This window comes from Sturnira hondurensis, unplaced genomic scaffold (assembly GCF_014824575.4).
Source record: "Sturnira hondurensis isolate 20B ecotype Veracruz unplaced genomic scaffold, ASM1482457v3 Scaffold0022910, whole genome shotgun sequence".
NCBI classification, from domain to species: Eukaryota; Metazoa; Chordata; class Mammalia; order Chiroptera; family Phyllostomidae; genus Sturnira; species Sturnira hondurensis.
In genome coordinates this window covers 11519771-11543421 of record NW_028095541.1, presented here as the reverse complement: position 1 = coordinate 11543421, position 23651 = coordinate 11519771, and the positions used below count along the sequence as shown (strand labels likewise).

Here is a 23651-nt window from a genome sequence, read left to right as displayed (position 1 = left end):
CTTCACAACTGTGAGAAATCTGTTTGTTCTCTAAGCCACCAAGTAGGAGCCTAAGCTGAATAAGACATTTATTAATGTCGACAGTCACTGGTCTTGCCTGCTTCTGTGGGCTGGGCTCCCAGCCCGCTACCCCGCCACCCCACCACCCACACACCACGACCACTGCTTCCTAGGCCAAACCTGTGATTTCCCAGGAAGTTTTCCAAGTCCGCAGAGCTCTCGCCACTCCCTAAACCCACAGCATTTAACCCATATATGCGCTTAGTAACTGGGCATGCACTAAATTGTAACGTGAAAGACATTGTTTCACAAAGTTTCTCATATTCTTTTTTTAACCTCTAAAGCTCTTAGGGTAGTTTAAATCTCTAGAGTAGTTTTTCAATTATTCACCAAATTCCATCTATAATTTAATTCCTCAGGTTATTGATCATTTCCCCCAGTCTTCATCCACAGCTAAGAAAATCATTTACTAGTGAAACTGAAAGCTATTATTAATCACTTGTATTTGAGAGAATGTGGGACAGGCGATCCTAGAGAACAAACTCTTCATAAAGAAAGGCAGGGTAAGAGAGTCAATGCTTATTAATTGTCCCTGGGGGGGTTAATCATTTATTCACCAAACACGCTCAGCTTCAGAGGGACGGGGCCAGATGCTGCTCCTCTGTCTTGGAAGACCTGCGGCAAACAGGGGACAGAGGATGTCTGAACGAAAGCGGCAGTGACGTCCCACACACTGGGGGCGTACAGACCCACGGGCTCCCACACACACGCCTGGCACTGGCATCGGTACGCTTCAGGGGCCCCGCTGCTCCTCAAACTTCAGACTGCAGCTGAATGGCACCTCCTCTAAGAAGCCCTCCCTGACCACCTAGCTTAAGGTAGCCCCCAACCCCACTTGCCTCACCACACACTTCGCAGGATACAACACACTTGTGCTCCTGGGTTTCTTGGTCCATTGCTCATGTCTGTCTCTCTTCACGATGGTATGATATTGTGGTTATAAGGAAACTGTCCTTATTCTTAGGGAACGACTTAAGTATTTATTGAGTGGCAAATTTCATGGTATTTGCAACTTGTTTGCCTGGTTCAGCAAGGGAAAAATGTATGTGAATAAGAATTGATAAATCGAGGTGAAAAGCATGGGAGATTCATTAAATGTTCTTCTCCCTTTTGTAAAGGCTTATAGGTTGTTAAAATTTAAAAAGTTGAAAGGAAAATTCCAAAGAAAAAAAACTTTATATGTCTCCAAATCTCAATTACTTTTGTCTTTGATTAATCTCCTGCTCACAGTACTGTGGTAATAACAGCAGCAGCATCCACAGTTGTAGTAAAGAAACAAGAAAATAGTGTTTTACAGATTAAACATGCTTTTAAAATAGTCATTAAATGGAATATAACCAGTCAAAAATAACGCAGTGTATTCACAACTAAGCTACTGTGTTAAGTGCGTTTTATGTGCTATCTCATCTGTCATAACACTTCTTTTTTTTTAAAGATTATTTATTTATTTATTTATTTTTAGAGGGGAAGGAGAGAGGGAGAGAAACATCAATGTATGGTTGCCTTTTGTGCGTCCCCTGCTGGTAGTTAGCCTGCAAGGAACCGGCCTGCAACCCAGGTACGTGCCCTGACTGGGAATCAAACCGTGATCGTCTGGTTCGCAGGCCTGTGCTCAATCCACTAAGCTACGCCAGCCAGGGCCTTGTCATAACACTTCTGACATAGGGAATGATATCCCGTTTTAGGGATGAGGAAATGAAGATGTTAAAATGTCAGCAGTAAACATAGCTAGTGTATATCGGGTCTATGATCTAAACTCAGATAATCTGATCCATTAAAGTAAGAGGAAAAACAACTTGTCAAAATGTATAAACTTACATTAGTTAGAAAGAGGAATCAGTCATCAGGAATCAAAAGATTCTGAAATATTTTGAGAAGATGAATGTAACTAAGAACACGCAACTAGAAAAGAACAACAGGATGCAGAATGTTTAGAAAAATACATAATCTGGAAACAAAAAAAGAGCTAATGGAATGTAAAAATATGGTTATCAAAGAAAACCTCCAATCAAAGGGTTAGAAGATAAAGCTACAGAAATCTCCCAGAACCCAAAGCAAAAAAACAAGGAGATGAAAAATGAAGGAAAAGATAAGAGGACTAACCCAGGAAGCCTGGCATATGACTAATAAAATTTCTAAAAACCACAGAAACGTGGGAAAAAAGAAAAGAAAGGAAGTATCGAATAAATAGTATAAGAAAATGTCCCAGAGCTGAAAAGAGATGTGAGTTTTCAAGTTCAAGAGTGGGCTGGCTGTGGTCATGGCGATATTGCCTCTGCATGCCAATGCACCCCCCTCTGCCCTCCCTCATGACCCTGGAGCTGAAGGTGGACCTGGGCCTGTCTCGGCTTTGCCACCTGATACAGGGCTGAGCTACATGAGGTGCAGGGGGCCGGGGGGTGGGGAACTACAGGAAGAAGAAGCTTCTCTGTCCCACATGTCCTTGCCAGCTTATTTCTGTGGTGCCCGGCGGCCAACACCGTGTGGGCTTCAGAATGCTGAATGCCCCGGGGCCCACACCAGAGAGTTGAGTCTGGGGGGCACCTCTGCACGTGGTTTCCAGTGAGTCTGGTAGGCACCCAGAGGGCTTGCTTCCAGTGAGGTGCAGCAGCAGCAAGCCTGGGAACTCTCCTCCAGTCAGCACCTGCAGGCACCTACAGGTTCTTCAAGGCATGCAGTGGAGAGATTTCCAGAAAGTTCTTTGCGGGCAGTTTCCTACTGGCCCATGAGCAGCACCTGCCCAACTACACTGGCACAGTGGCCACAGAACCACGCCCTATCTTGGGGGACTGACTCTCTGTCTTGGGGGTGCTTGAGGGGTGGCACCTACAAATGTGATCCTGTTCTTGGCCCTAGAGGTAGTAGCTGCCCCTGGTAGCCGCCATACTTGTATTCTCTACCATTCTCTCTCCCAATTTCGTAGCTACTCCCATTAACCCATAGCAGTTAACCCTCTGTTATTAATAAATAATTCTTTAAACTCTCCCTGTTCAAATTTCTGTCTGATTTTTGTCTCCTGAATAGCCCCTGACTAATATACCTGCTGACTATCAAAGAGTAAATGAGGAAAGACTCCCACCCAGGCACAAATTAGATAAAAGAATTTCATCCTGTGACTATGCAGAGATGGAGTTCTGCTAACATTTGGAGTCAGTTTAGCCAAGGGGCAGCTTTCCCCTAACACCCTTAGTAACCGTGTAAAAAAAAACCAGTTTCTTCCAGAGCCATGGAAAGATGAACTCTGCTGACAGAATTTCCATCCACCTGAGTCTAGGTTGGATTGCTCCAGAGGTCATTGGTCAGTAGTGACCCATCACAAGAGGAAGAGGAGCTGCAGTTGACCTACAGACCTTGCCTGGGCCTCGTCCCCATCTCACAACCCACAGACTGTCTCTGGGGTTGGAACTCCTGCCCTAAGACTTGTCCTCACGGCCTAGCACAGTAAGAAGTGGTCCAACCCTTGAGGCATGCTCATCAGACCCTTCAGAGACTACTAATGATTCGAGACTTCCCCCGCTATACTCCTGGAATGCCTGGGTGCTATCAAACTGGATGAGGAAGAAGCAGCTGCAGAGTAAGAAAAGTGGGAACCCATCGAGGTGTTGACATGAGGTCCCTTGATTTAAATGCAACCAACCCCTGACCCGCCCTGTCCAATACAAGAACCATTGGCCACACAAGGCTACTTCAAATGTGGCATGTGCAACTGATGAACTGAATAAAAAATTTTCATTGATTTTATTTGTTTTTAAAAATTGAAGTGTATAAGATGTTTTTCTACTAAGCAAGAATGTATTGCTTTGGGAGGACTACATTTCACTTTAAATATAACATAAGATGATACTGGTGTATTGCAGTGTGTGACTGCACACAAACACATCACTGATCTACTTGGTAATAACGAGATGATTGAGTTCAAACAATATTTTTCTATACATTGATATAACATTATCAGGTATTCATTTAAAATTTTATTCAGACAGTGCAAATGACAGTGACAATTACATAAATCATAACTGGTAGTTAAATTGAAGTACTTGTTTTAATAAAATATTTGACCAAATTATTTTTCTAGTTTATAAAATAAATATGGTGAATTTTAAAATTTAAAACAAAGTCTTAGTACTGATAAAATCAAGTGAAGATACAAAAGCTAGTACTATGATCAGAACAATAAACGATAAAAGAGACTGGAAGAAAAATGTCAGGATTAGCGGCAATCACAATTTGCTGTGGCAGACCAAAATGAAAATGCTGGTTATTGCACCAATAAATCAAAGGCAAGGCAGACACCTTCAGCAAAGACACAGTGAGTCTGATGCTTACTTTCCTTTACTTAGTCAAGAAGAGATCAATGAAATTAGTCACCCAAAATCAGAATTAAATGGCCAAAAGATGTTTTAATAATGATCTTTAATACAATCTGAGCTTATAACTTTGGCCAACTATAAAACACTTGGATTCTTGAACAGCAACAGCAAACCCTACCATTTTTAGAAAGGAGATGGTAAAAGAAATTTAGTTATAGAAATTTGGTTAGAAAATTAGGAGGAAAAGATATAAAATATACATAAACAGTGAACAATTTTTAATTAAGCAACCAAACAATTGCCCATAGAATACAGCACCTTGCTAATAATGGAGGTAAATAAATTCTAAGCTTGGAAAACCACAACCAGTTTTCTTTAGCTCTAGATGAGTCATGTAAAATAAGACATTGCCCAATTAGCATTTGGGGGAATTTTTTTTCTAAAAGACTTCCAAATTTCCGAAGAGATACTATTGATTCACAAGTCTAAAAAACTCATGACATAGGTACTTTTAAATCTGTCACATCTGTCAAAGACGTATTTCAGCCAGATATGAATAGATGAAGCTATGACAAGCTTCTTCATAACAGACTGTTAATAGAGTTCTAAAACAAAAAACTACTATATCTTTTAGTGCTTTATTCTACTATATGATATTAAGCTGTAGTCAGTTTGCTGAAGTACAGTCTATGTAGACTGTCATCAGTATTGTTAGATTTGTTCAGTTATAAATGCCATGAATTACCACCAGTGTATAGAATTACTGAAAAAAATGCAGACAATGAATTCAATGATCACAGCTTCTTTGTCAATGATCTTTGCTTGAGTAATGAAAGAGTTTTACAAAGATTCATTATGGAGTTAATTCTAATTCACAATTTTCCTTAAACAAAAAGAATGCTTGCCAAATAATAAAGACAAAAAATGGCAGTGTGATCCATGTTCCTTGCAGATATCTCACTGCATATAAACAAGCTTTACTCCACAAAAGGAAATGCTTATTTATTACCCAGCTAGACAAATATGAGAATTTATACCAAAATTTATACTTTTCAGCCCTGGCTGGTGTGCCTCAGTGGATTGAGCACCAACCTGCAAACCAAAGGGTTGATAATTTGATTCCCAGTCAGGGCACATGCCGGGGCTGTGGACCAGGTCCCCAGTAGGAGGTGCTTGAGAGGCAACCACACATTGATGTTTCTCTCCCTCTTTCTCCCTCCTTTCCCCTCTCTAAAAATAAATAAATAAAATCTTAAAAAATCTATACTTTTCATATGGCAAGTAAAGCAATGTTTTTATACATTTTAACTTAAATTAATATGCAGATTTAATTGTAATCAAAAGCATTATATAAATTGCCCTTAAAATCTACAAGAAAAATTTGAAGAACACTTTATTGAGATTGATAAATTTAGAGTTAAGGTTCAGTTTTTACAATACCCTTTTGAATTTGATATTAGTAATTCTGAATTGGCATAAGTTAGTGAATTTATATAACTTAAGTAGACAGAACGTTGAAAATGATATGCTTTTGTTTCAAAGAGTAAAATCAATTCTTCTAAAAAGATGAATTAATGTTGTCAATTTCGATGCAAAAGTAAGAAAAAATGTTTTTGACTCTTGATTCAGTTATTTGAAAACATAAGCATGTTTCAAACTTGTTTACACAAATCTACTTTGTCAACTACAGGCACACCTCAGAGATGTGTGCAGTGGGCTTGGTTTCAGACCACCACAATAAAGTGAGTGTCACAATATAAGGGAGTCAAAATCTTTTTCCTAGCGGAGGGTCTTGCCTTTGATTTGCAAAAGAATACGACATCTATTAAGTGCAATAAAGTGGAGTCTAGTAAAAGAAAGTATGCCTGTATAAATTTTATGAAATCTAAATATAGACCGAGTATTTCAGATGAAAATGTAGTACCTGAATTTGGAACTGCTATAACTCTATCATACACACCAGATTTCAAGATAGTAACATAAAAAGAAAGTAAAATGTCCCATTAATATTTTATGTTGATTACATGTTTAAATGATAACAATTTGGGTATACTGGGTTAAAGAAAATATAGTATTAAAATTAACTCACCTATCTCTTTAATTTTTTCAATTTGACTACAAGAAAATTTAAATAACATGTGTAGCTCACATTACATTTCCATTCAATTGAGACCTTGGCTACTCAAAGTAATCTTTTCCCAGAAGCATCACCTCATAGTTTGTTAGAAATGCAAAATCTTAGGCTCCAGCTGAAATCTACTGAGTAGCATCTGAATTGTACGAGAAATCCCATGTTTGGCCAAGATGAAATAATAAAGAACAGATTTATTCATTTGTCTGGGACATTTAAATAAATAAATAATTAATTAATTAAAAGCAACCAGACAAAATATGTGAAGCAATGCTTTTCAGAAGACAGGATATCAGGAAGCAAATGAAATGACTGCCCTAGCTTACTGCCTTAATGATTTACTGGCAAGATGAGGGGAGGGAGAGCCCTGAAAGATTCCAGCAGATTCCCTAGTTGATGATATAGAGCTGAAAGTCTTGGGAGAACATGGCAGCTAGTATTTGGAGGATGGAGAGAAGAGTTGCACAGAGAGAAACTCCCAAGTACCTGCAGAGTCACACGTGAGTATTTTAGCTGAGTACTTGACCAATGCATGTGTGTGAGCACACTACCTGTGTGTGGCTGGGGAAAAAATAATAGAGAGAATTAGAGGTAACACATTGATTCTCATGACTAATGACAGTACTCTTTCCACCAGATACCAGATGGACTGGAAATTTTCATAATTCAGGGGCATTGTGCAGTCAGAAAGATCTTGCCTTTATAGTGGAGAATAATTAGCCCTATTTGAGGTTTATCTAATGAACCTTAAAAGCAAGGTACAAAAATATCAAATGTCTCCCACTAATTAGCTATGTCTGAGAAAAAGCTCAAGAATATTTATAGTAATACAAAAACATCCAGAATCCAAGAAAATAAGTCACAATGTCTGGTATCCAATCAAAAATTACCATGCATGCAAAGTAACAGAAAAGTGCAACCTATAATGAGGAGAAATGTCAATTAATGGAAACTAATCTAGAATTAAGACAAATAGTAGACAATAATGGCTATTGAAGATTTTAAGCAGTAATGTGAACATATAACAATACAAAATTACATTTTTAGAGATGAAACCTACAATGTGTAAAATAAAAAATGCACTGGATAGAATAAATGGCAGAACTGACACCACAGAAGAGAAGATTAGAGAATTTGAAGACACAGCAATAGAAATATCAAAACGAAAAACCAAATTTATTTTTTTAATGAGCAAAGCATATTTGAGCTGTGAAAGACAGCTCAAGCTTAATATATTGTACACGTACTAAAATCCTGGGGGTGGAGGAGCAGAAAATAATATTTGAAGAAATAATTACTGAAAAGCTTCCAAACATAATAAAGATATACATCCAAAAAACAAGGATATCGACTAACCCCAAGCACAAGAAGCACAAAGAAAAATACATTACGACACATATAATTGCTCAAAACCAGTGATAAAAAATGTTAGAAGCAGAGTTAAAGGATACATCATAAAGAAACAAAGATAAGAATAACACCAAACTTAATGTCAGAAACAATGCAAGTAAAAAAACAGTGAAGCAACATCTTTAAAGAACTGAAAGGGAAAAAAATGTCAATCTAAGCTCCTATACCCAGCAAAAATATCTTTCTGAATTAAAGGCAAATATTGACTTTACCAAACATATAAAAGTAGAAAGAATATATCATCAGTAGTCCTGCAAACTAAGAAATGTTATAGGAGTCCTTTTTCCTTTTAAGCAGAAGGAAAATTATATCAAGTAGAAATATGGATATACACAAAAAATATAGATACTGAAATTGCAATTATCTAAGTACATATATGATTTATTCGTTAAAAGAAAAGTGATTTCTAAAGCAAAAATAATAACAATTTATGTGGAACTAATTACATATGTACAAGTGAAAAGTACAACAATACAAAGGTCAGAATGGAAGTACACTATTATAAATCTCTGACATTATGTACAAGGGTTCAGCAGAAGTAATGCCTGCTTGAGCTGTGGTTGGTAGGGTAATAATATGAGTGTAATAATTTATAGTTTTAATTTGAACATTGCACCTAAAATGCCATATGGTGTGCTTGAGTGTGGTATTGTTATGTTACAGAATTACATGCTTACGATTTTTGTAATTACAAAAGGGCATTATTTGTGCCAGACACTGTATAAAGTGGTATATCACCTAAGGGCAGACTCTGGTTAGTTAAAGATGTATACTTTAAATCCTAAAGCAACCATTAAAATAACTAACCAAATATATGCAGCTAATAACCCATCAAAGGAGAAAGAATGGAATCATAAAAATACTCAACACAAAGGAAGGCAGAAAACAGGAAGATAAAACAGAATAAATCAAAAACAAATAGCTAGAAGACAGACTTTGAACTAATTGTATCAATAATTACATTAAATATAAATGGTCTAAAAACCTCCAATTAAAAGACAAAAATTGCCATATTGAAAAAATAAAAGCAAGATCCAACTATATACTAGGCAGTCTATAGGTAAGTGATTTACTTTTTAATATTCTGGTAGACACAAATAGGTTAAAAGTAAATTATGGAAAAAGGTATATCATACTAACACGTGTCCAAAGAAAGCTAAAGTGCCTCTGTGAATATCAGACAAAGGAGATTTTAAAGCAAAGAATATCATCTAGTATAAAGGTCATATCATAATGATAGTGTCTGATTCATCAAGAGGACATAAAACCCTAAACATATTCATTTTAATGACCAAGTTTCCAAATACTGGAAGCAAAAATTTATAGAACTGCAAGGAAAAAGACAAATCCACAAGAATAGTCACATATTTCAACACTGCCCTCTCAATATATTAAATAGAACAAGTAGAACAAGTAGACAAAAAAAACCCAACAAACATATAAAAATTTGAACAAGATCCCCCAGTAATTTGTATTAATTTGCACATTCAAGTTTGATGTTGTAGACTACTCATAAGTTCATGGTCAGGTCAACTTTTGGCAAATTTTTCTTTTTGCTTCTTACTGGTGTTATCATAACTAGTGCTCTTTAGCCTGGCTTCTGGGCTAACTAAAAATTAGAGGAGAAGGTATTTTCAGGAAAGCTAATTAGAAAAAATAAACCATAGAATTTAGAGATTGCAGAGTTGAAACACGCTGCACTTATTCATCTTACAGACCTGGACACAACACCAGTCCCCCCACTTAGACTTAAACTGCTTCAGATTAAGGCACTCATCTACGGGACTGTGTTATGAGCTACAGTCAGGTAATGTGCAGACAAGGTCTAACGCACAGCCTAACACAGAATGCGTGCTCAAAAAACATCAGTTCCTTTCCTGCCTGCACTGACTAGTCAAGGGGAACACTCCTAGTGCAGAGATGAGCTGGTCAGCACATTTGCTCGAACAATCCCAGTGAGGATGGGGAAGTTCAATATCTTTAACAACAAGGCATGCTGGTATCTCCATTTTGATCACTGAAAGTCCTGAGACACCATGCAGCTCAACCAATTCTTTTCCTTCTAACCCTCGATGAAGAGCTTTATACATGGTAGTAATTTACATTCTTCTAACAGCTGTTGCCTTGCAGGCCACGATGGATTAACGGAGAAAGGAAGAAGTGGGACAGCTTTATAGCAAACTTTTAAATGGTAATTATCATAAATAACCATAATTAAGTTTTTCTTTTTAATTCCACTGGAATATGTCTACCACTTGTTACTGACTCAATCAAATCAAGAGTGGACAAAGTAGAGCTAGGAGGTAGAAGGTACAATTTCCAGGCCAGACCCTGCTACCTACTTCCTTCATGATTTGCACAGAAAGTTTTTTTTTGGAGCCTTGTAAGTTTTGATTTCATCTTACAGAGTGCAGAAAGGATTAAAACAGGGAGCACAAAGAAACATAAAACATAAATAGGAGATATTATTTTGAATGATTACAGTCTTGGTTCCTCCTATTTATATAGAAAATCAAGAAGTAACTGGAGAAGAGAAACTGCTTAATATCAACCTACTGTTTTTCTACTTTTCAGATTTATGCACTCAATATTGTGTCAGCAACCGTGAGCTTTTAAAAACTCAAAAATTTCCCAAATTACCACTAAATTACTTTTACTACTAAAAGATTTCTCTGAATGTAATAAAGAAGTATAGTAACGAAATAGTCTGAGGAGCTTATCCAATACTGAATCAAAAGGCCCTAGAAGTTAAGAGATTTTGGCTTAACACTGGCCCAAACTTTCCCTAAAAACCCTGCTGGAAAGTTAAGAAAAACAATGGCAACATTATACCCTAATGAAGCTATTTTTAAAAAGGAAGGAAGGAAAGAAGGAGAGAAAGAAGGAAGGAAGGAAGAAAAGCGGAGGGAAGAAAGGTAGGAGGAAGGAAGGAAGAGAGGGAGGGAGGAGAAAGGCGGGCAGGCAGGCAACAGCAGCGGGGCCTTCTGAGGGCCCACACATTGGAACAACAGAACTGTCATTTCACTGCAAGGTGGACTCAGATGTGGGACAGCTGCTCTTCTAAAAGCAGAAGATAATAAGTTTGGTCCTCCAAACCTAATGTGGACATACGAGCACTAAAAATTTCACCCGTTTCATAGTTTTGTTCTTAAATTTTTATTACATTAGCACCAATCTGTACTTCTGAAGTCCCCTATTACACATGTGGCCTTCACTGTGACATCACTCTCATTAATTTATCAGCTTAGTGCTCTGGGGAGTGAACTCGGGTGATTTTAGACTTAGAAGATCTAGATTTGAATCTCAGTCCTGTCATCCATTAGATACCGCATTTCTTGGGCTATAAGATGCACCCCCTCCCCCATCTGGGAGGAATAATGGTTGTTAATGCTGCTGTTTAGTTCTGTTTACATTTACAGTGGCAAAATATTACATTATTTATGTTATTAAATATTTTACCACATTTTTGGTTCAAAAATTTTTTTCCTCTAAAATCCACATGCATCTTACGGTCTGAAAAATGCGGGAAATGATTCTGCCAAGTCGTTTCACTGTGAGCCTCAGAACTGCTTATCCATGAAATGGGAATATTTTTTTACTGACATGGTGGTTGTGACTAAATGACCCTGGAAATGTGCAAGGGCCCAGCAACGTGCCCTGCACATAAACGTATTCATAAATATTTATAAACTTGAGTGATCATTCATGATGAGTCATTTTCATTGTACTTTATCTGAAACTTCCAGTAGTCATTGTAAGAAGGTATTACTCTTAGCAAGAGCTATTTGTCCTACCAGACTATGAAGGATACTTCTAGTAATGGTATGACATAACAATAACAGAAAAAGAGAAAAATTCTATCATGCTGTGAAATTTTTTCATCTTTTCAATGTCTCCACTCTCCTATCTATCTTGAAACTAAAACTGTTCAATTGGCAGATGTCCTGGTACTTGGTGATGACAGGTCACTCACTCAGTAAGCATGAATACAATGGGAGGCAACTCTTCCACAGCTCATTAACTCTCCCCAGTTGTCCCTACAACCTAAAACAATGGGAGAAGTATTTGGAAAATATAAGATGAAACAGAAAAGCCATTCCTGGGTAACTATCAGCAATCCATGTGAATTTGGCAAGCCAGAGGATAAAAAGCTTGGAGAACAAAAAGGGTTGGGTGATGATTATGCAAACATAGCACTTCACTTTTTAAAGCCAACTTCTAGCTGAAGTGGGAAATTCTGGCAGAGAAAATGTATATTGGAAACCACGGCGTGGTGGTTATGGGGCAAACAAAACCTGAGTGGGTGTAGAAATGTCAGTAGTTCTACAACCAGACGAAGGGTATGGCTGTTTGAACCTGGAACCAGTGTCTGTGCTCACAAGGAAAGTGAGATCTTTTCCACAAGTCTGCAGTTTCCTCTAAAATTTTTTTTAAAGAAGCCTAGACATTAGAGATGGAACTAATTTGTTCATGGAAAAAAATTAAGTGCTTTCACTGCCTGCTGTACTGACTTGTGTTTTCTTCCAACACTGTGAGAACAAAGTATAGAAAACATGCCACAAGATGAAAGCTTTTAGGTTTTTTTTTAAGTGATGAGGAAGTCCTTTTTTTTTAACACACAGATGTTGGGTTTACATAAATAATCAACCAAAACATTTTTCTACCATATAATTTTCTTGTCAAGCATGTAATATGTTTTTGTTTTTCCTGGAAACTCAATGTCAGAAGTATATAATGATGATTGTTTTTCAACATATAGTTATAACTGGATAATTCTGAGGTCAAAATGAAAAACTGTATTTATAAATCTTATTTCAAAGTCTTACATTAAAATCAGTTTTAGAAATGTCACAGAAATGGCCTAACTTTGCTGAAAGCGAGTTCTCCCTAAACTTGAATTCATGGCGTAATCAAATTTTCCAGGAATGCAGATGCTTAGCCTTATTCTTAGAGATTTTGGACTTTTAAAAAATGCACTCTTTAAAGAAAACCATGTTTATTTCCAAATTTTCAGCCACATACTTCCTCATTGCGGCACACTGTTCGGGGACAGCGGTCTTTCTGCATCTTGCATTGCTAGCGAGGGCTGCATCTGATTGCGGACACAAGGACACAGCCCTAGAGCAGCCCACGCTTCTCAGCTTCTTCCCGAGCCCCAGAGGGACAGGTCCTGAAGAAGACCACCCCTTGTCCTCACTGGTTCCCTCGGGAAGAAGGCAAAATCCAGCTTCTCTCTTGAGCCTCTCCTTACAATCACAACGGGTTTATCAGAAACATGGACTGGCAATCCTCACAAGACAGAAAGCGGGAGACGAGAGAAGGTAGGTACACCTTGCTGGGTGTGAAAAAGAGACTTAGAGCAGGTACAGTCTCACTGACATGCTGCTGCTTGATGAGGAAGCTACTCTTCCCTTCAATGGGTCTGAAATAAACCACTTCCCTCACCCAAACACAGATGAGAACAGCAAGGCAGGAACCAGAGGCTGTTGGCCATGATGCACCGCACCCAGAGGCAGAGAGGGCCGTGGGTACAGTCCCTCCTGGTGGACAGTGAGACTGGCAGTCAGTTTCTGTAAAGCTTGTCAAAGGGAAGAGAGAGCCTCTTTAGAAATACAGCTGGCAGAACACTGATTATAAAGGATCCGCAGAGAAAATACATAATCACAGACTCAGAAGCACTGTCTAGACTAGATCCCCGTGGTACATTGGACCCCTGAGCAACATGGGTTTGGACTGCACATGTATGAGGATGTTTTTCAGTGAATATGCATTTGGCCCTCCATATCCCCAAGTTTTCCATATCCTCGGATTCCACAAACTGCAGTTGGAAAACAGTACTTTTGATCTGCAGATGGGAGTCCATGAACGCGGAGGACTCACCATGTGCACTGCTCTATGCCAGTTTATGTAAGGGACTTGGGCATCCGTGGATTTCGGTACCTGCTGGGGTCCTGGAATCAACACCCTGCAGATCCTGAGGGATGACTGGGCGTCACAAGTCACACGCGGAGTTTGGACAGTGCAGGGGCCCAGCACCCCAAGCCTGTGCTGTTCAAAGGTGAACAGTACATCCTTTATATGACAGTGGGCATAGTCTAGACCCCACTGTACACCCTTTACACATTCCAGCTTCCTTCTTCCTTCATTACCTACGGTGATGGAGATGCACGGAAAGCAAGCCTAAAAAGGTACTGGTGCATCCTCTTCTTCATTTGACTCTGAGTTCAAACCTAGGTTCTACTTATTACCTTACCTCATTTGAGGTACTTAACCTATCGAGGCTTCCACTTATACGATCCTCCTGATTAAAAGAGGTACAGCATGCCAAACACCCAGCGCAGGGCCCGGTGTATGTTACAGTCAATCCATGACGCTGCTATCAGCACCACCCCCCATCACATCCTCTGTGTCTCTGTTACTCCTGGAATGTGCTTCCATTGCAATAGTGGTGACGCCTTCCTAGGCTTTTGTGCTTACAAATGTCTCTCCAGACTGTAAGCTCTGTGAGACAGGGGTCACTCTACATGTGAATATGACGCACGCACGCACACACCATGTGGCTAACAAATGTTTGCTGAACAAACTAGTGAATGAACATTCCGTGTGATTACTTTCTTCTCTTGTTTCGATATAATTCAATTTTATAAACCTTTCTCCTGACGTTGTTATAGATGGACAACTAAACTTATGACCACATCGAGATCCCGCTGAAACGCCAATCAAAGAACGTTGCTGACACAAAGATTCCCTGGTCTGTGTGAGCTGCGGCCCTACTAACAGAAGCATCAATCCCAGTGCTGCATACAGACTCCGGTATCTACTGGGGCAAGGCAACAGGGCTCCCTTCAAATTGGGAAGTTCAAGAACCAAAGTCCATTTTGACACAGGTAAGCATCTTTTCACTTTTTTCAGAACTTAAAAAAAAAGGAGACATGTAAATTAGTACAAAAAATCAGAAAAAGAGAAATTTCTTTCAGGGATTACGTACCAGATGGGATGGTCCGGGAGCTCACGGCACATGCCGGCTGCAGCCTCACCGGGCCGATGTTACCCCTGGGGGCCTGGCTCACGGTGGGCTGAGACCACCCTTTCCCGCTGCTTCCCACAGCCAACCTGCCCCAACCCCACCCCTGAGGGTGCCCCTCCATATTGAAAGCTTTGAAAAGGAAAAGTAAAAATTCCTCAATCAATTCCTCCTCACACTCACTCTCCAATATATTTTCATGGACACGGGTCCCTGCTAGGAAGTAGCCCCAGGAGCCTCTGGAACAAAGGACAAGCTCTATATGACCAAGCACTCGTAACTTACCATGCAAGCCAGAGTGGCTACAAAGCACAAGCTGCCTTCCAGGATCTTTCAGAAATGTATTTTTTTAAAAAAAAAGCAGCAAACGTTAATTCTGTACTGTGTATGTACAATTTCCACTTGTAAGGGAAAAGTTATCCAAAAACAAGCTTGTGTTTCCGTTACTTTCCAGGTACTGCCACATGAAAAGAAAGCCAAAATAAATTTCAAACTCTTCTCCCCAAAGTTCAGGCCTTTGAAATGCCCTGACCTGACCAGTTTCAAAACTGGTGCTTCCAAGTTTCAATTCCAAAAAACAGTTTTTTTTAAGAGCAAAGTTTCCTCTAAATAAAAAATCAAGATAGAGCATTAGCCTAATTATTAAACCTGAGGCAGGTGGCAGCCGAACAGGACGGGCTGGGACCACGGACTACAAACTGTTGAGGAGAAGAGATAAGGCAGAAAGGATCCACTTCTTAAGAAGCACTGTCAAAAGGGGAGGAAGGACTGTATATTTCAAAGTTTCTAAGAGTAAATCTTAAAAGTTCTCATCACAAGAAAGAAAAGTTTGCAATTATATGTGATGACGGGCGATAACGAGGCTTATTATGGTGATCATTTTGCAATGTGTACAAAGATCAGATCATTATGTTACGTGCCTGAAACTAATTAAGGTTGCATGTTGATTATACCTCAATAAAAAAAATTAAGAGGGTTACAAAGGGGGAAGGGAGGAAGAGAGAGAGAAAGTGCAGAGCAGCCCGGGATGGAGACAGACTCTGACATGCTCTGGAAACCAGGGAACGTGCAGACACAGAGGGTCGCGTGCACAGAGGAGGAGCCGGAGGAAAGGCTCACAGAAGTTCACAGGAAGAATAGCAAGGGGGAAACCTACCCATGTCACAGAGAGGGCTGGAGAGTGGGGGGAAGCAATTAAACACCAGTGACAGATGGAGATAAGGGCATCCAAGGCAAAGTGTCCATAAGACACTTGAAACCGAAGGCTGCCAGGAGGTGACTGGGCGAGCAGCGACAGACCAGGAGCAGGAAGGGCAGCGTGTCAGAGGCAAAACAAAGGGTCTCCGAAGGAGCAGGAAGCTGCCAAAGTGAGGGGATGGGAGGGAGGCTGTCAGGGTGTGTGTAAGGGACAGGACAGCAGCAGCGGCACAAGGAGCATCAGAGGGGCCCTGAAGCACAGGAGGGGCCCCTCTACCGCACCCCCAAAGCTCATCACCTTCCTCCTCCGACCGGGAAATGGCTGTGGTTTCTAACCTCCTAGGAGCACGATGTTGAGAGGACAACCCTGTCACCATTACTGAGGGGTGGGGGTTCACGTTTCAACAGTCCCCCTGGTGGAAAAAGCAAGACTGGTTAACTTAGTTGCCATCCATCCGGAACTGTGTGGCACTCCAAACCTCTAATCAGGAATAAACACTTGGACGAAACAATGTGAGGTCATCTTTGGGCAGGAGCTGGGCTGGGTACTGGGCCCAACAGCCACTGCTGGGCCAGTGTGAGTGCCCGTGTGTATGGGTGTGTGATGGGAAGCAGGGGTCCGTGTGTTGTTAGAAAGCTGGCAGGTGCACTGGAGAGTCAAGACTTAAAAACACCATGCTCAGTGAATCAGTCAAATGTGCAGAGAAGTATAACAAGAAACAGGGAGCCATCTCAGGGAAAGAGCCCAGTGAGGACCGCTGCATTGGGCACTCACAGAGGCCTCAGACTCCAGCTTTGTGGAAGTTGATCCTTCTAAGACTGGGACTCTGCTTTGAGTCAGGAGACTTTCATCCTAGCCCTGGCCTAGGCAGCCGCTCAGCGACCAAGCCTCAGTTTCCTCTTCTGCAAAGCAGAGCCCCCAAGCCATCAGCCCTGAGAGCCTAACAGAGTCTCCAATGGAACGGCAGTAAAACCAGCTGAAAACTGAAACACTGAAAAGCTGCTATTACTGTGTAAAACGGACAAAGTAAAAGATACGTGAATGTATAAGTGGAGCCCAGAAGGGATTAAAGGCTTTAAACTTGTGGGTGAACTCAGCAGCTCTGAGTAGCTGGGGATCTGAAACAACAGCACCTTCCAGTACAAGAGCTCCTAAGAACAAGTGGAGATTCTGAGCCAGAGGGTGGTGCGGTTCAAGTCCAAGTGTGTAGGGTTTATTTTATAACCTCTTCTAGAACCAAGGGACTAAAGCTGACTGACTCCTAACAAATGGCTGTGATTTACGCTGCAGCTTCTAGAGAGCATTTATTCACCTTCGCTCACCAGAACTGGGAAGGCCAAATGCCCTAGAGTGATGAGCAGGAGTTTGGGGACAGGGAGGCTGAGGAAGAGACAGAGGTCTCCATGCACACACAGGGCCCCTCTTTTTAGTACAGGTACTCACAATTTGAGAAAATGTCTCTTCTGTCTTCCTGTGCCCAGACTCTCCTTATTGATTTTTGTTGGCACATGAACTTGTTACTTGGGCTTCTTGTGAGTTGACATGATTACAACACCAACATCACTACAAAAAAGGTGCCTGAAGAGGAGATTTCACAAAGGGGGGCTGCCTCTATGACAGCCCTCATAGGGTAACTGTTTCTGTCTGTTGGTGTGCAAGCTGTGAGTCCATCTGGGGCAGGGCCCAAGCCCTTACTCCTCACCATAGTTCTTCAGGCCTGCAGCACTGTAAACACTCGACAGATCTGCTGAATCAAACCAAGGGCCAAACTGCCTTGGGTAAGTGTAAACTGCTTGGAAACACAGGTTTTCTCATGGACAAGATAAGGGGTATGGGGTACATTTTAACCTTCAGCTCTAAGAATACAAGGTAACCTAACGTCTAGACATACATTGTAACTTTCATATATTTCATGAAATATATGTATAACTAAACCTGATTCATATGGCAATTAACACCCCCCCCCATATTAGACCCATTCCTTTGGTAGTCAATGAACTACAAAAGCAGCCTAAACTTAAAGTATGGGAAAACTATACATGTTAATTACCCTTAAAAATTTATTCAGAGAAAATGTGAATTCTGACATTTATCCTTAAACCTTCCCGACTATATCTGAAATAACATTGACACAGCAGAAACAAATTAGACTATTTACAATGGCTACATTTAACAAAGGCGTCTGGATTTTTACCTTCCTTGGTTACTGCACAAAAGCAACAAGTGTATGCACAGTTGCCCTAGCAGCTGGCAAGTTCTCTCCTATCTGCGAAGAGGTTGTGGAGCAGCTGGGGAATGCAAGACGCCTTTGACCGAGCTGCCTGTTCACCTCCCCACAATGGAAGCACAGGCGCACAGGTCTGGTACACGCCCTGCAGCTGCTTCCTTCTTCCCAGTCCCAATGCAACAAGTAGCTACAATGAGTGAGATGTTCCTAACTCTTTGCATGCTGCCACGTGGGCACACATTTTCCAGTGTGGGAGAGAGCTGCATTTCGTATCCAAGTGCAGAACCTACATAATAAGGCTTTAAATGGCCATCCCACCCAGTGCTCAGGTGCTTTCCGCTTCCTGGGGACAACTTTCACCATACGGTGTTGTTTAAGGCTATTATAAGGTTTGCAGTGCTTTAGCCTGTAATTGTTTAAAAGAGAAATGCAAAAGTAAAATTAAGAACTACAAATAGCAGTGGAAGAGGTCTTTCAAGAACAACTTGACATATCGTAAGAAACCATTTCTCCACCTGTATTTGCTAAACAGAAAATCTTCCAAGTTTTGTAACACATGAAAGAGCTATACTGGTTGTTCACTAGTTGTTTAGCGTAACGGAACATATGTATCTTTGTGTCACCTTCCAAAAGTGAGTTTAGCAGTGCAATTTTCAGATCACACACAGTTTGCCTATTTGAGCAAACGTTTCTGAAATGCTCTCTCATACTTTCCTCCCTCGGCTCTCAGTTTGGTGGCTCCCCTTTAAACCAAGGAGACTGTGCCAGCACGGGCTTCACAGGAGAGATAATGGTGAGTGACTGAGCAAAGAGAACACTGGCTTCCTTTTCTCTGGTTTGGGTTTGTTTGTTTGTTTCTTTAAAGTCCCGTCATCTTGATCGTTAGAATACGGTCTCCAAATTTAAAGGAGAAAACAATGGCTGCAAGGCTGGCCCCCAAATGACACAGAGGGACAACTCAGAGGGAAGCCCCACAGGTCCAAGCCTCCTGTAAATAAATGCCTTAGGCAATTAAACAAAGTTTTCCATCCCTGCTAACCTCCCCACACCACTACCACCACCACTTGCTGACAAAGAATGACACATGCGCCACACTGCTGTGTTAACCTAGAAGAGGAGGGAGGTCAAGACATGGGTCAACCATGTTACCTTTTTGGCTGAAGGAAGGGAAGAAATGGATTCTGTTCTTAAACATCGTAGTCATTAGTTAATGTCCACATAGACTAAGAGCAGCGACATAGTTTGAAAACAGAACGCATTTTATCATTTGTCTTAGAAGCGCTATGTGAAGCTCAGATGGGAGGAGCAACATCCCCAACAGGACAGAGCCATAAATATGGTGCAGGGGCCATTTGTCGCTGGCCATTCAGACTTCAGAAGCTTGCTCTTCATCACCACGCCTTGTCATTCCATATCTGATGACACTGCACTGGGGCATTCTGAGTCACAGACAGTTTGTTATTCCAGACTCTCAAACATCTTCCCCTACAGAAATCCATCTTAAGGATATACAGGATAGTACCAACGTCCATATCATAAACTTGAACTCAACAATGGATACAGGTGTGTGAATAACACCACGTTCTTAGAGGCTTACAAGGGGATTTAAGTCATCAAGTAATTGATTAAGGTTGGCCATGTGTCCAAGGCAGACTTCATTTAATTGTAAGCACATATGAGGAGGGGGCAAAACCACACAGCTCTTAACAGGATAAGAACTCCAGTTTCCCGCTGCAGGGAAGGGCACAGAGCTCATTGCTGTAGAGTTCCTGACCCCAGGCCCGCCTGCCTGTGACACCGAAAAAAGCAGAGGACAGCTATTTCCAACTCTCTCTGGAGTTGTCAGGTAGTTCTAAGGGTTTGAGTTGTCTTCATATACCCTAAGCATCAAGCTAAGATTGGTTGAGGCACTGGCCCTACCAAAAGACAGCAATATGTAGAAAGTCGATTGAACCCTAATGCCTAACATGCTCTGCGGAACCCAGGGTGGCAGCAGATACCCTGACTCTTCAATCAGCAATCCACGAGGAAAAAAAAACCAAAACCCTTCAGGAACGGCCTTTGGCAAAGACTGGGGGGAGCAAATGTATACTTTTGGAGGAGGACATACTCTGGGTCCTGAATCATCTTTAAGCCTCAATTTCCTTATCTGTTACAAAAAGAATCTCTTTAGAGGAGGCTGTGAGGTTTAAAGAGAAAAGGTGAAGAGCCTTCCAAAGTGTGCTTGTAAGATCCTCTTCAGAAAAACCAGTTTCTGCACTTTCCCTACTACTCGAGAAGGGAGTGGCGGCAGATAAGAAAACAAATGAATTCTCTCCATTGATTGCTGAGGTATAAGGTTTCACACGAAGCAGAGGGCCCTGGGTTTCCCTCGGGCAGCTCCACCTCCTCTGCCCGTCTGGCGCGTCTGGCGCGTGGTGGACAGGCTGCCCCAGCCATTTCAGTGCAGTTCTTGGGCAGGTGCTGAGGTTTGTACAGTTACCCCAAACTCGTGGAAAACGAGGGGCGCTCTTAATTGCCCCTACTGTTCTTTCCCCTTCTGGGAAACGTCCAACAGCATTAAATAGTTACCGCGACAGTATTAATACCTGCGCCAGACGCGCTGAACCACGCACCTGACCCAGATTGCGGCCTGGACTGGAGCCTCCAGGCCCACAGTAATGCAATTACTGCCTTAGGGAGCTGCGCTCAGGGTGCCGGGGCGCTAAGCACTCCCTGGAGCCCGCTGGCATCTAGAATCTGTAGGGAGGGGCGTAGACAGCTGGCCCGCTGGAAGCCAGGCGTAGGGAGTTCTAAGCTGCGCTGCACCCCCACCCCTTCCCCCGAGACGCGACCCTGGGACCTAGAGGAGAGGCGCTGGGCCAGGGCCATTCGCCCGGAAAAGAAACTAGCAATGTCGCAGTTCTGAACACAGGAGTGCCCCTCCCGGGACGCCCCCTTTCCCGCCCCTCCTCTCCACGTAACGGGCCGCGGGGCTAACTTCCCGAAACTCCGCGGAGGGAAATCCTGACCCCGCCAGCACCTCCCGGCCGCGAGCGCCTGGGCCCGCCGGGGACGGAAGTGGGTGGAAGGAGTGGCCGCGCAGCGCCTTTGTTATCAAGCTTGGGGACCCTGCGGGCCTCTGGGAGCACCCAGCCGCCGCGTCCCGCGAATCCACCACCCCCTCCCTGCTCCGCGAGGTGAAACTGACCCCACCCCCGGTCCCGGAGAGGCGCTCACAGCCTCGTGTCCTGGTGTCCACAGCTTCAGCCCTAGGCTGCGTCCCCTGCCCCTTGCCTACTGCTCGGAGAGACGGTTCTCACCTTCCCGAGCTTTCCCCAGACCTCCTCGGGGCAGAATCGCCGCTTCCCGCCGAGAGCGGCTCTCCAGCCCCGACTTCTCAACAGCGCCACCGCCACTCCCCGCCTCCTTTCTCGGAGCAGGGATCCGTCCCGTCTCCGGGTGATTCACGGCGCTCCATACCTGGTGGTTCGCACGAGTGCCCTCCCACCGCCGGCTCGCGCGGCGATCGGGCGCGGGCGCCCTCTGCCGGGCCACCGGGCGGGAGCGCCCTGGGGACAGCGAGGAGCAGGGCAGAGGGTCGGGAACCAGGAGCCCAACTGGGGGCAGGGAACCCCGCGCCTCCCCCCGCAACTCACCGGGATCAGCGCGCTGCGACCTTCCTGAGAGGACACGCCTGGGCTGGAGCCAGACCCCGGGCGAAGAAGCCCAGAACTGTCCCCGAGCCCTGGGGCACCCACTTGCGCCCGGAGTCGCCTACTCAGCCCTGGCTCCTGGAGGTGTCCCGTGGGAACCGCGATGACTCGCGTTTGCTCGTCCTGCTTTTAAAGCACTGGAAAGGCATGTGTGCAACCCAAGTTTGGGTCCAGTATCTCGGTAGCCCTATTCTCCCTAATGAAAAGCGCGGAAGGGAGGGCGGTGGCCTGCGACACTTCCCCTCACCCGGATCGGAGGACTAGGAAGAGGCTTGTAGCGAGGTCCAGGTGCGGTCTCAGCGCCGGGGACTCTCGGGTCCCGGCGGGGCAGAAGTTCTGGCTTGGGGCTAGAGGCCGGGCGGGCGTGTCGCTCTCCCGCGGGGAGGAGTGGCTGGCCGGGTGACTCGCTCTTTCACCCGAAGCAAGTTGCCAGCAGCTTACCTTACCTCTTACCACCCCACCTCCCCAGGCCCGCCCCCAGGTCCTGAGTAAACTTTAGAGGAGCCCAGTCTGGGGATGGGAGGGGAACCTACGCATCCCGCCACGGAGCTCCTCCACACTCTCACCCCAACTTCGCTACCCCACTAACCGACTCCGCTCCCTCCTGAAGGGCCTGGCCCGCGAAGGTCTCCGGAGCCCACCTGCCGGGCCGTCCTCGAGCACAGAGTTGTCCCCGGTGACGAAAGTGACAGCTACGCCTCGGGAGGACCCTCGCGCGGGGCTCCGGGGACGGCGGCACCTCTTGGGGAGTGGCCTGGGGGAGTCTGCCCTGCCCCAGTCGCCGCAGCTGCAGGAGCAGAGCAAGTTGCGAGGCTGGTCTGGCTGACCCGGGCCTTTTTCCCGACTGCAGGCGCACGGGTCCCGGAGCTGCGGGCGGCGCCGGGTATTAATTGTACGGCCCCGGTGTCGGCCGCGGGGCGCTCTGAGTGGCTCGGACTGAGCGCCAGCCTGGTGGAGCCGGCGCCACCCCTCGGCTCGCGCCCACGCGCACGCGCCCGGCGGCTCCCGGGTTCCCGGACTCCCGGGCTCCCGGCTCTCACCCGCTGCCGCCGCTTCAGTGCCTGGAGGGCGCCGCTCCCCTTAGAAACTCCGAACGGGCTTGCTGAGTTAACAGTCTATCGTTCGAGGGATAAAACCCACCAAGGTGGGCGAACTTTGTAATCCTTAACGCTCTGGGCCTGTTGTCAAGGAGACGGACCATCGTTGCCCTCCCCACTGCGGGTCCTGACAGGGGACCATACCCTAGCTCAGTGGCGCCTAAACATCACTCTTGAGCTAATCAGAATCTCCTAGCTTTGTTAAAACACAGAGTGCTGCTAATTCCCGCCCCATCCCCCTTTTTCGATTCTTTAATCAAGTCTTCAAGGGCCCTAGAATTTGCGTTTTTAACAAGGTTCCAACTGATGTTGAAACAGTTGTGAAGATTAAATGAGTTAAGGTTTGTGAAGTCCTTGGTAATCTAAGAAGTAGGTAAATTTAAACATGTTAAATCCACTTGTGCTGCTTGTCTGTTTCAGTAGTGTTCACATATCATTTCACTCCAGCTCCTTCTTCTCTTTCCCAGAAGGTTAAACTCTTTCATTTTCCTTCTTGATA

At 43.6% G+C, this 23651-nt stretch overlaps 1 long non-coding RNA gene across 1 annotated transcript in view; it reads right to left on the bottom strand.

Moving 5' to 3' along the window:
- The window catches only part of LOC118980419 (uncharacterized), a 38536-nt gene extending 15594 nt beyond the window's left edge, over positions 1 to 22942 (bottom strand). The window contains exon 1 of the long non-coding RNA XR_005065103.1: positions 22645 to 22942. This is a non-coding gene — a long non-coding RNA (uncharacterized LOC118980419). The remainder of the gene's footprint in view (positions 1 to 22644) is intronic.
- Between the last annotated feature and the right edge of the window lie 709 nt (positions 22943 to 23651).